The 12,612-nt window shown below is 39.6% G+C and overlaps 1 protein-coding gene across 2 annotated transcripts in view; it reads left to right on the top strand.

Annotated features, from left to right (window-relative positions):
• The window catches only part of MDGA2 (MAM domain containing glycosylphosphatidylinositol anchor 2), a 798,087-nt gene that overhangs the window by 351,538 nt on the left and 433,937 nt on the right, over positions 1 to 12,612 (top strand). The gene's annotated exons all lie outside the window — the stretch shown is intronic.

Genomic DNA, 12,612 nt, shown 5'->3' with positions numbered 1-12,612 from the left:
CTGCCTCTGGAACTGGGGGCCTTCACTGTGTGCAAAACATTATGAAATCTGAAGAATACCAAAGGATTTTTGGTGGCAATCTAGTACCCAGGGTAGAAAGCAGGGTTTGTGTCCTAGGTCCTGAGTCTTCCAGCAGGACAATGAACCCAAACATACTTCAAGAAAGCCTCATAAATGGATGGAAACAAAGCGCTGGAGAGTTCTGAAGTGGCAGCAATGAGTCTGCATCTAAATCCCAATGACACCTGTGGAGAGATCTGAAAATTGCTTTTAGGAGAAGAGAAGAGAAGATGCCTTCAAATATGAGACCTGGAGCAGTTTATAAAGAAAAGAGCAAAATTGCAGGGGAGAGGAGTACGGGCATGTACAATGGTGCTCCACCCGCACCTGCTGTCACACATTAACAGCAGGATTTAAGTGGTTGATAGCAGTTTTAGAGGCAGATGACGGCTGTGTAACACAGCTTTTATCTGCTGGAAAAAGCTTGCATCAAAGATGGGCATGACATGTCATACTATAGTACGTCATAGAGATTAACAACAAAACAAAGCTGAACAATCTTTATCAGTATTACAAACTATGTAAAGGTGATTATTTTTAAAGAGAACCTGTCATGTGATCCACGCTGCCCACACTGCTGTCTGGCGTATTTCTCTCTAAACCTCTGAAGCATATAGGAGAAATATACTTTAAAGATCTGGTCAGAGGCCACAGCTGGAGACGAGACTTGTGCAGTGTCATCTTTGGCCGGCTCTTCCCAGCGCTGTTACAGTGTCACACAGTGACTACCAAGGTTCCGCCAGGTACATGTGGACCCCTGGCAAGCGCCGCAACACATAGAAAACACAATACAATGGTGGCCCTGGTGCTAGGGAAAGGGGAGCAGGGTCACCTCCTAAACTCACCTGAGACTGATCCCTAACTTCCCTATACAGGTTCTTTCACCCCATTGCCGATCATGTGCCTAGCCCTGTCTTTCCCTGGACTCAGCCCTGTATAGTGCGGAGGGCAGCGGGAATGCTAGTCTCACTCTAGATTAAAGACAGAGAGGATTATACAGACAGAGGTAAAATAAACAGCAATTATACAAAGCACTCCAAACAACAAAAAGTATTAATGAGGAATGGACCAGAGGGGAAAAACCAAAAAGGACAAAAGAAGGGAAAAACAACACAACTTTCACGCAGAAAATGTTCTTTGAAAGTCTTCCTGGTCCACAGCTCACAGGTTCCCTCTAGAGACAAGAAAAGCAGAAACTATCACCAGTGATTACCTGGACTAGGAGGGAAGTCTTTAGAGCAGAGCTGATTAGCAATAGTGAACAGCTGCCCATACCTTTCATTCAGAGTTCAGGAGATCAAAGGATCTACTTAACCCTAACAGCACTGGATAAAGGAGAATCGGCACAGCCAGTAGTATTAACCTGAGCAAATGTGTATGAAGCCCTGCGCTGTGATCTTCTAACCAGAAATCAGAGGGACCACTCTCTGTCGTGGTACCCTCGTGACATAAACGTGATGAAAGGTCTTCATATAGGAAGAGATCAGTCAATGATCATGAGCAGTTCTAGGAAGGGATTAGTGTCCTCTCTGGCTATGGTACCTGAACAGATTTTTTAAAAGTAATCTGGCAGCAGGTTTTTGCTACTTCATCAGACAACACCGTAATGTAGGCAAGGAGATTCTGAATCCAACGGTGTATCACATAGATTACTGACTGAAGCCATTCTGAAAAAAATCAAAGATTTAGATTCAGGAAAACAACAGAGCTGGCCCCACACCAGGCTCATATATCAATAGAGATTGCGCATTGACTGTGAGGTGTCAATCACAGTAGGGGGTGTGTCGGACTGCCCTGAAATGGTAATCACAGGGTAAAAAAGCCATTAGTTTAAGTGAATAATTGAACACTCACAGATAAGAGAAGCACAGTTGCTTTTTGTTTTTTAACCCCTACAGCATGCTGTCCATAGCTTACATAGCAAAAACCTGCTGCCAGATTCCCTTTAAGTATGTTTTACCAGACTCTGATTCATGCTGCTTATGATTTGGGCAGCAAGAATCAGATGACAGTTTCCCTTTAAGTGAGATAAGTAAAATGCTTTGCAGATGATATCATGTGAAAAGGGCATAAAGCTTTCTATAAATTCCTCTTCTCTCGTCTCCTGGGTGTGAATGGCCTGACCCAGAAGAGCGGTATCACATGGTGGGTACTGTTTCTGAAACAAATCTGTGATAGACGTGGCCGCATTTAAGAGAAAGGTCCAGGACAATCAGATATGAAAAGTGACCTTTACACCATGAAGACTGGAGATCGATGAAGAAGTCAGCGTTCCTACAGCCGAATCTAAAAGGTAAATTCTTCTGGGTGGAAAGGATGCGGTGAGTTAAATGGACAATAATAGGGCTAAGGAAACTACTTATGTCTAACTCAAGTTAACCACTTCATGACCACGTGCTAAGAAATTACTATAGATCTGAAAAGCCACCAATCTCTTTCATGACCTCTCGGAGGACAAATTATGTAACAAGAAAAAAAATATACAACTTTTTTTATTTATTTATTATATTTTTAACAGAGAAGAGATAAAACACTTAAAATCAACCAAATCTAAACACCTAAAAATACAGCTGTTGAGGGGTTCAAGTTTTTAACCCCTAACTAATATATGTTTGGCGCGTTACATTTGTGCTTAGAGGAGTTGCCCATTTTTATACTTTGTAAAGCTTTGAGAATAATACTCAACACTTTTGGTGTTGCTGAGTTACACAGGCAGGCTCGGGCGTCAACCAGCTGTGGGCTCATTCATGGTCAGGCACACAAAAGTTAAAGGGAACCTGTCATCAGATTTGGCAACTATAAGCTGCAGCCACCACCAGTGGGCTCTTATATACAGCCTTCAAACATGCTGTATATAAGAGCCCAGGCCGCTGTGTAGAACATAAAAATCACTTTATAATACTCACCTAAGGCGCAGTGCGGTGCAGACTGATCGAATGGGTGTCTCCGTTCTCCGGTACCGGCGCCTCCACTTTCGGCCATCTGTGTCCTCCTTCTTCTAAAGTCTGGGCGCATGACGCGTCCTATGTCAGCCACACTAGACACTAGAAAAGAGAAGCGCTGATAGGGTTTTACCAGATTACACATACGGTTTAGCATATATCACAATACACTCACCGATTCAGGTTGTGAGAGGTCACAACCACCATAGATAGCATCAGATAATGGCGGCTGCAGCGGCCCCACGTGTTTGCAGATCAAAGTGGAGAAGGAGAAGGGGTTAAACCCGCGCAATCCGCCAGATAAATTCAGAGGAGATGTTGATAATTCAGAACATTCTTTTATTCCATGGGTCTATGCGTTTCAAGGTCTGTGACCTCTTCTTCAGGACCAGCAAATCAACACTACATGTACATACAAATGAAGCCTTTTTATACCTGTGGTAACCACAAAGTACCGCCTCCCGGCACTTTGAAAAAAGTCAGAAGGGAAAGAAAAAAAAAAAGGATCTGCATGCATGATACAGCATTTTTCACAGATATCATATACTTTGTAGAATGCTATTATACTGGTCATAAAAACAATTTATATGAGAAATACACATTCATAAAATGGAAAATTATAAAATAAAAAGAAAAGGAAAGAAAAAAATGTCAAAAATCAGGACACGAACTCCAAGAAAGTTGCCCATAAGGTAACCTTCGATTTTTGTGGTGTACGCCACCAGTAGTTCTCAAAAAGCTGTGTATCCCTAAAGTTATGTTCACAAGGTTGTCATATATGCGTACGATTAAATAAAACATATGTTTAATAAATATATTAAAAACATTTCAATATAGAAAAAATGATAAAGGCAAGAGATGAAATAAAATGATAATAAAAATGCATAATTTGCTGTGAACTTTTTATATAGAATAAAAATTCTTTCACCCATGAGTACAAAGTGATGTGTATATAAATATATGTGAATAAAAATATAATGTGTGCTATATTCTTTGTTTGTGTGTTAAAAAGGATGTGATATTTACTTTTTCTTTTTCAAAGAGGATCATTCATAGTATCAACGAGCTGAAGGTTATTAGCGGGCATAAGCGTGGGAAAAAATATGTGTGCGCATGCTCTTGACCCTACCATGAGGACATATAGTACAGCGGTACGGAGTAGATGCCAGAGCTGGGACCGTGGGAATAAAATCTAAGGCGCCTGGGCCAGGGATATAGTTGGTTCAAGGTGGCTGTGTATGCAGTTATTTAAATTCTGAAGAGCAACATATAGATTAATAGATATAAAAACATAATATTTCTCTAAAAAATATATATATATATATATACATAGAACCTATAAAAAGGGGACAATAATAAAAGGAGTCAGAATGAATAAAAACTCCCAAATGGCACAACAAATCAGTAAAACAGGTCAGTTACTTCATTAAGTCCAGTTGGTTTCAATGTATCCAATCTATAAATCCAAAAAGTCTCTTTTTTATTTAAAACCTCTATTCTATTAGGAGTATCAATAGGGATTTGTTCAATTGGTGTTATAATGATGTCTGCCTTTTTTCCATGTACCAAAGTGCAATGTCGGGACAATCCATGTAAGAGGAACCCTTTCTTGATGTTATGTCTATGGGAATTTAATCTGTTATGTAGGGGCTGTCTAGTCCTTCCTACATATTTTTTACCGCATGCACAATCAATGAGATACACCACAAAATCAGAATGGCCATCAAGAAAGGGTTCCTCTTACATGGATTGTCCCGACATTGCACTTTGGTACATGGAAAAAAGGCAGACATCATTATAACACCAATTGAACAAATCCCTATTGATACTCCTAATAGAATAGAGGTTTTAAATAAAAAAGAGACTTTTTGGATTTATAGATTGGATACATTGAAACCAACTGGACTTAATGAAGTAACTGACCTGTTTTACTGATTTGTTGTGCCATTTGGGAGTTTTTATTCATTCTGACTCCTTTTATTATTGTCCCCTTTTTATAGGTTCTATGTATATATATATATATATATTTTTTAGAGAAATATTATGTTTTTATATCTATTAATCTATATGTTGCTCTTCAGAATTTAAATAACTGCATACACAGCCACCTTGAACCAACTATATCCCTGGCCCAGGCGCCTTAGATTTTATTCCCACGGTCCCAGCTCTGGCATCTACTCCGTACCGCTGTACTATATGTCCTCATGGTAGGGTCAAGAGCATGCGCACACATATTTTTTCCCACGCTTATGCCCGCTAATAACCTTCAGCTCGTTGATACTATGAATGATCCTCTTTGAAAAAGAAAAAGTAAATATCACATCCTTTTTAACACACAAACAAAGAATATAGCACACATTATATTTTTATTCACATATATTTATATACACATCACTTTGTACTCATGGGTGAAAGAATTTTTATTCTATATAAAAAGTTCACAGCAAATTATGCATTTTTATTATCATTTTATTTCATCTCTTGCCTTTATCATTTTTTCTATATTGAAATGTTTTTAATATATTTATTAAACATATGTTTTATTTAATCGTACGCATATATGACAACCTTGTGAACATAACTTTAGGGATACACAGCTTTTTGAGAACTACTGGTGGCGTACACCACAAAAATCGAAGGTTACCTTATGGGCAACTTTCTTGGAGTTCGTGTCCTGATTTTTGACATTTTTTTCTTTCCTTTTCTTTTTATTTTATAATTTTCCATTTTATGAATGTGTATTTCTCATATAAATTGTTTTTATGACCAGTATAATAGCATTCTACAAAGTATATGATATCTGTGAAAAATGCTGTATCATGCATGCAGATCCTTTTTTTTTTTTCTTTCCCTTCTGACTTTTTTCAAAGTGCCGGGAGGCGGTACTTTGTGGTTACCACAGGTATAAAAAGGCTTCATTTGTATGTACATGTAGTGTTGATTTGCTGGTCCTGAAGAAGAGGTCACAGACCTTGAAACGCGTAGACCCATGGAATAAAAGAATGTTCTGAATTATCAACATCTCCTCTGAATTTATCTGGCGGATTGCGCGGGTTTAACCCCTTCTCCTTCTCCACTTTGATCAGCCACACTAGACGGCATTGAGGGCCCGCGCAGGCGCACTACAGTAATTATATCTGCTCTGCTCAGGGCAGATTAAAGTTCGCCTGTGCAGGACCTCAATGCCGACTATTGTGGATGACGTAGGATTTGTCATGCACTCAGATTTCAGAAGAAGGAGGACAAAGATGGCCGAAAGAGAAGGCGCCGATACCGGAAAATAGAGACCCCCATCCGACTGGTCTACACTGCACCGCCCCTTAGGTGAGTATTATAAAGTGTTTTTTTATGTTCTACACAGTGGCCTGGGCTCTTATATACAACATGTTAGAATGCTGTATATAAGAGCCCACTGGTGGTGGCCACTGCTTATAGTTGCCAAATCTGGTGAAAGGTTCCCTTTAAACTCTGCTAGCCTGCTGGTTACCTCTGGGATGAGATGTTGTTGGAAACCTATTACATTTACTACCCGCATTTTTAAGATGGTTGAATCTGTCTTCCCATGCCAACTATAGCTTTGCTGTGTTGATCTGTGTGCTGTTGTGTCCCAGTCCTGCTGGTGATTATATTGCGTGGTGCATGGAGTTGTTGTGAAGTTCTCTAGTAATCTTGTTGTTTCCTCCTTACCTCTTTTTATCTTACACCTGTGTGTGAGCGAGCTGTGAGACAGAGTTTTGGTTTCCCCTCTTTGTCTATCTCTGTTGGTTTTATCACACTCCTGCCCCAGCCCTCCCCAGGGGTTGGGGGCTATAAGGTCTGGGTTGGTCAGGGGCAGGGTTAGGTTGGCGACTCAGACATCCTCACCTTCAAAGGTAACTCTGAGATAAGAGATAGCTAGGGCTCCTCTAGTTTGAGGGACAGTCTAGGAGAACCAATCCCCTACTCGCCCTATTCTCCATGACATCGAATGGCTAAGGTATGTGGATTAAAAATGTAATGATTTACTGCAAACAGAGCAGAGAGGGGAGGCTCCTGCTGCAGAAAGTTGTGTTATAGTCACACACAAGACAGTGATAACGAGGTTAACCTGACTGATCTACCTGGGAGACACAAAAAAGATTTATGTATGAACTTAACAATTTTAATTGTCATATGAGACAAAGAAGATAACTGCTCAACCATTTTTTTTTTCGTGCATTTCTATGTTCAGCTTTCCCTTACAGGATATGTCTGCCTAAAAAAGAGTCTGTCAGAAGGTTTTTCCTATGAATCTATGAACTGCACGATGTGGAGATGAGAGCCTGATTACAGCGTTGTATCACTTACTGGAATTTCAGCTGTAGTTTTGATTGAATCCCTGTTTTCTCTGCTGTCAATGTATCAGTGGTCAGAATGCTGAGCTCTGTATAACTCCACGCATACCAGTGATTGGTAGGTTCCTGTTTACATTGACAGCAAGCTTCCAATGAGTGCTGGGGGCGGGGGTTACACAGATTAGCTTACATATGAGATCTAGTCAGGCAGTGATAATCTCCTACTGATAAAACACTGATTGTATTGAAACTACAACAAGCTGCCGAGCAAGTGCAACATCCCTGGAATTAGTCTCTTTGCCCCTATGATAAACTGTTCTCAGATTAAATAGCAAAATCTTGCTGACAGAATCCATTTATTGGTTTTCGTCGCTCCAATGAATTTAAAGATATAAAATGAACTATTTATCACCCCTAAAACACCAACAACAGTGAAGTTTGGAGGTGGGAACATCATGGTGTGGGGCTGTTTTTCAGCAGACGGCACTGGCAAACTTCTTACAATTAAAGGAAGGATAAATAGACAAATGCACAGAGTCATTTGTGAAAAAAATTTGTTGCCGTCTACCATGATGATGAAGAAGAAACGAGGGAGAACATTTCACAAAGACAATGATCCCAAACACACAGCCGAGGAAACTCTCAATTGGTTCAGAGAAAGAAAAGCTGCTAGAATGGCCGAGCCGAATCCAATAGAAAATGTATAGAAGGAGGTGAAGCTCGGAGTTCATAGGAGAAACCACCGGGATTTTCAGGGATTGAACAGTGTTTGTGTGGAAGAATGGGCCAAAATCCCACCTGAGCAATGCAGGAGACTAGTTTCTCCATAAAGGAGGCATCTTGAAGCTTCATCACCAACAAAGGCTTTGTACTGAGTATTTACTACATTTCAGTGAGCGTGTTCAAAACTTTTTCCCTGTGTCATTCATCATTATTACACAGAAGTTTAATTTATGGACATCTATGGTTTGATTTATTTGCCTGTATGGATTGGATTGGTCGATACTGACATCTGGTGAGATATTCATGTCAATAGCACCTTTAGAAATAGATTTACTTAGGAAATTGGTGACTTGTTCAATGCTTATTTCACCCAGTAAATATCTAATATATAAAGCTGAGTGAGTGAGTGAGTGTGTGTGTGTGTGTGTGTGTGTGTGCGTGCGTGTGTGTGTATGTATGTATGTGTGTGTGTGTGTGTGTGTATGTATGTGTGTGTGTGTGTGCATATGTATGTATGTACAGTATGTATGTATGTGTATGTATGTATGTATGTGCAGTATGTGTGTGTGTGTGTGTGTGTATGTATGTATGTGTGTGTATGTGTGTGTGTATGTATGTATGTGTGTGTGTGCATATATATGTATGTACAGTATGTATGTATGTGTGTGTGTATGTGTATGTGTGTGTGTATGTATGTATGTATGTGTGTGTGTGTGTGTGTGTGTGTGTGTATGTGTGTGTGTATGTCTGCTAAAGGAATCCGCACCATCGCATTTACAATCATGAAAGTTTGCACAGACATCTCATGTGACTCAGGGAACGTCATAGACTATGTTTTGACAGGAAAATTTAACCCCGTGCTTTACAGTTACTCTCCAAAAAACCTGCCTCCATTAAAGTCAATGGAGCTGCGAGCTATAGGTTATTAATAGCAGCTGTGAGTGATTGATATAGGAACAAAATAAATTGTTAGTATAAGAAGCTTATGTGTGAGGTAATAAGGTGTCTGTGGGGAGACAGAGAGAGGGAGACAGACAGGTAAAGAGACAGACAGAGAGACAAACAGACAGACAGGGAAAGAGACAGAGACAAGGAAAGAGTCAGGGAAAGAGACAGAGACAAGGAAAGAGACAGGGAAAGAGACAGAGACAGACAGGGAATGAGACAGACAGGGTAAGAGACAGACAGACAGAGCCTGGGAGAGACACAGACAGACAGAGACTGGAGACAGAGAGACAGACAGACAGACAGAGACGGAGAGAGACAGAGACTATCTACATTGCAAAAATTACTCCAATTTTGTTAAAAATTCCACATTTTTGAAATCTTAAAGATTACTACAGTTTAGAACGATACGACAATCTTACAACAAATAAGGTTTCCAGTTAAAGCGACGGTACACGCTGTTACCTATGCGTTATGATCTTTCATTATACACGAGTTCTTGCTTAAAAGGTCAATGTCTTGTTAGTTATTCAGCTGGAGCTTTCTATATTGTGTTATGCTGCAAGTGGGAATGTCGGCATCTAATCATCTGGATTTCCAGACTCCAGTAAACATATGAACATCCAGGACTGTAATATATAAAGTAATATAACATCATTCATGAAATGCCAAGGTGATACCAATTACACCTCGAGATGTTCTTGTAGAAAGCTTTTAATATTGACTATCTATGTAGATCACATATTGACAAAGTCCACGAGGGAAGAATTCTGCAAAGAGATGCAGTGGATCTGGGTGGGCTGAGGGGGTCCTCTGGCCCTTTTAATCCTCAAGGGTCCAGTGAGACGGCTGCTTCTTCACCCCTTATAGCTAGAGCCCTTTCTCAGCCAATATCAATGGTGGATCCTGCAGTATTTGCATCTCATCCATTGCCTATCCTGGTATGTGTCCCCATCCTGGTGTACATGTTCCCCATCCTAAACCTATCCTAGTATATATGTCCACATCCAGGTATATATGTTCTCCATCCTGTGCCCATCCGGGTATAAATGTCTCCCATCCTGATATATTTGTCCCCATCCTGGTGTACATGCTCACCATTCTGGGCCCATCCTGGTATATATGTTCCTCATCCTGGGCCCATCTTGGTATAAATGTCTCCCATCCTGGTATATACGTTATCCATCCTGGTGTACATGTTCTCTATCCTGGGCCCATCCTGGTATATATGTCAACATCCTGGTATATATGTTCTCCCTCCTGGGGCCATCCTGGTATATATGTTACTCATCCTGGTATATGTTCTCCCATCTTGGGCCTATCCTGGTATATATATTCCCCATCTTGGCCCCTCCTGGTTAATATGTCCCCCATTATAGGACCATTTTGGTATATTTGTCCCCATCTTGGTACATACAGTATGTTACTCATTCTGATATATATGTTTCCCATCATTGGCCCATCTTGGTGTATATGTTCTCCATCCTGGACCCTTCCCGGTATATATGTTTACCATCCTGGGCAACTTCCTTGTTTAAATGTTCTTCATCCTAGGCCCATCCTAATATATATGTTTACCATCCTGGGCACCTTCCTGGTATATATGTTCCTCATCCTGGGCCCATCCTAATATATATGTTTACCATCCTGTGTATGTTCCTGGTATATATATTCCTGATCTTGGACCCATTCTGATGTACAGGTTCCCTATCCTGGTATATATGTTTTCCATTTTGGACCTATCCTGGTATATATGTTTACCATCCTGGGCCCCTTCCTGATATATATCACCCATCCTGGGCCCATCATTGTATATATGTTTCCCATCCTGGTATATTTATGTCCTCCATCTTGTTATATATGTTCCCCACCCTGGGCCCATCCTTGTGTATATGTTACCCATGCTGGTGTATATATGTCCCCCATCGTGGGCCAAACCTGGTATATGTGTCCCTAGCCTAGTACATATATGTCTCCTGTTCTGGTTTTTAATGCTTCAAAGTGGAGAGGGAGAAGGGGTTAAACCCGCGCAATCCGCCAGTAATCCAGAAGGAGATGTTGATAAATTAAACAATCTTTTATTCCATGGGTCTACGCGTTTCAAGGTCTAAGACCTCTTCTTCAGGACCAGTAAATCAACACTGCATGTACAGAGAGATGAACCCTTTTATACATATGGTATCTACAAAGTACTGCCTCCCGGCACTTTGAAAAAAGTCAGAGAAAAAAAAAAAAAGAGACCTCTGCATGCATGATGCAGCAATTTCTGCAGACATAACAAAACTCTGTTAAATGTTCATAGACTGGTCATCATAATAGTTTACATGAAAATTAAACAATAATTGGATGAAAAATCAAGAAAAAAGAAATAAGAAATGAGAGGAATAGTATGAAAAAATGTCAATTTTCGGGACAAGAACTCCAAAGTAGCAGTCCCTAATTATAAGGTTAAAGTCGACTTTTAGTGGTGAACGCCACCAGTGATTTATACATCTGTGTACCCATAAATATGTAACACAGGTAAATTATATTGACATCTAGGTGAAAGAAGAAAAAAATATATATATAAATATATGTATGGCAAAACATATTTTATAGAAAAAACTATAAAAAGTAATAGATAATAAATAATGAAAAAATAAAATGCTGTGATATGTTGAATAAAAATTGTAAAGGAATTTTTTGCCCAGGAATAAAAATATAAATATAAAATTGTAAAAAAGTGATGTGAATCTTTATTATTTGTATTGTGGGTTAAAAAGCTTTTAAAATAGTCACTCCAAACAGTTAGGAGGAGGAGGACATATTTGTATTCATTATTCCTGGAGAGGCCCAAGCAAAAAAGGACTCTAGGTTATTATCGGGCATAAGCGTGGAAAAAGCATCTATACGCATGCGCCTGAACCTGCCATGAGGACACACAGAGTAGCGGTACGGAGTAAATGCCAGAACTGAGACCGTGGGAACAAAACTAAAGCACCTGCGCCATGGGTAAACCTGGTTCAAAGGGCCATGTGTATGTTTCAGAAACAAGAAAAGAGAGATACTGACAGATCATACACAGATTAGTACAACAGTGTATAGAAATCATTAAAACCCTTTTGCCGCAAGAGCACCAGACCATGATAAAAATTGAAAACTAAAATTCTCACATACATAAAAAACTGATCACAATGTAATGATAGAATTAAATACACAGATCCATAAAAACTATAAAAACATATAAAAGGGATAATAAGGATAAGATAAAAAGAGGCAGGATGATCATCTCAAAATTTTTTAATACAAAATCAGTAGAAGAGGTCTGTCACTTCATTAAGTCCTATCGGTTTTAGTGTATTTAATCTATAAATCCAGAATGTCTCTTTTTTATTTAGAGCCTCAATTCTGTTAGGAGTATTGTTAGGGATTTGTTCAATTGGTGTTATAGTGATGTCTGCCTTTTTACCATGTATTAACGTGCAATGTCGGGACAGACCATGCAAAAGGAACCCTTTCTTGATATTGTGTCTGTGGGAATTTAATCTATTATGTAGGGGCTGTCTGGTTCTCCCTACATATTTTTTTTCCACATACACAATCAATAAGATAGACAACAAAATCAGAGTGGCATGTGAGGTGTCCCTTAA

This window comes from Anomaloglossus baeobatrachus, chromosome 12 (assembly GCF_048569485.1).
Source record: "Anomaloglossus baeobatrachus isolate aAnoBae1 chromosome 12, aAnoBae1.hap1, whole genome shotgun sequence".
NCBI lineage: Eukaryota > Metazoa > Chordata > Amphibia > Anura > Aromobatidae > Anomaloglossus > Anomaloglossus baeobatrachus.
This window is presented reverse-complemented; position numbering and strand designations above follow the sequence as displayed.